The following is a 1,128-nucleotide window of genomic DNA, read 5'->3' as shown; positions in this document are numbered from 1 at the left end:
TGAGCATCTTCCGAACGCAGCAATGCCGCAAGCGTGCCGCACGTCAAGTGAGAGGGGGCCTTAAGGTTCAGTAGTAAAGTAATTTCAGTTTGGAAGCTTCTGTATATGTTACTCCTATTGCTATCACTAGAGCATCAGCTTTTAATAAGAAAACTCTTGCCATCGATATCGTTATGGAAAAGTTGAACATCGCAAAGATATCAGATAAGTCATAAGTGATATTTTGTTTCCTGAGACGATGTGATCTTAAATTAACGTTGGACATATAAGTCTTCCAGAATAGTTTTAGTCCCTTTAGTACCTAAGTATATGCTCCTGCTGTGTCCTCACTGACACGCACTTGTTGTCAGACGCAGCACTCCCGTGTTGTGGAGACGCTGCAATTCTTTGAACTCATCGTCTATCTTGTGAGAGTTGGAGGGGAGGGCATTGTCGAAGTAGTGCGCATGCCCAGTCAGGCGTGTGTTGTTCCTGTCGGAGTGGAAGGGCCAGAAGCCGTACAAATACACCTCCTCGCACATATGTGTGGCCGCAGTGACTAGGAGTAATCCTGGATAAAACAGGAAGACAATAAAGAAACTTCACATCATTACCTCCTCCAAGGCGAAACATGACAAAGGGATGTCACCTGCAAAGTAATGATCACAATGGTTTCTTTCTTTCTCTATCAATTTATTTAAGTCAATGCCCATGATCATCATGTTGATCGCGGCCCTAAGGGAACCTAGGAACACAGTTACACCTGAGTGAAGTGAGGTAAGTCACACCTGAGTGAGGTATTAAAGTCGTGGAAAGTGCCTTTCTCTATGGCACAAGATCGGTGACGTGAGATTCGAACCTGGTACCGCTTGGTACTCCCTGTCGTTGCGTCACACGAGCCCCCAACGTATACAGGGGTCGCCCACACCCCGCTCGGGCATACCTACATTTGCCCATCGAAGCGAAAAAGTCGTGAGAATCAACTTCAGCCAGGGACAGTACGTTTTAGGCCTCCCTTTCCTTGACTAGACGGCAATCGAGCTGCGCTCTCATTGCGACAAGAAACAGATGCATGTAGCCTTCGATTTCATTCTGGGTATAGCATACAAAATGGAAAAGAGTGGCTGAAAAGACGACAAAATACACAAA

The sequence above is a fragment of the Branchiostoma floridae genome, chromosome 9, assembly GCF_000003815.2.
Source record: "Branchiostoma floridae strain S238N-H82 chromosome 9, Bfl_VNyyK, whole genome shotgun sequence".
NCBI classification, from domain to species: domain Eukaryota; kingdom Metazoa; phylum Chordata; class Leptocardii; order Amphioxiformes; family Branchiostomatidae; genus Branchiostoma; species Branchiostoma floridae.
Note: the sequence above shows the minus strand (reverse complement) of the source record.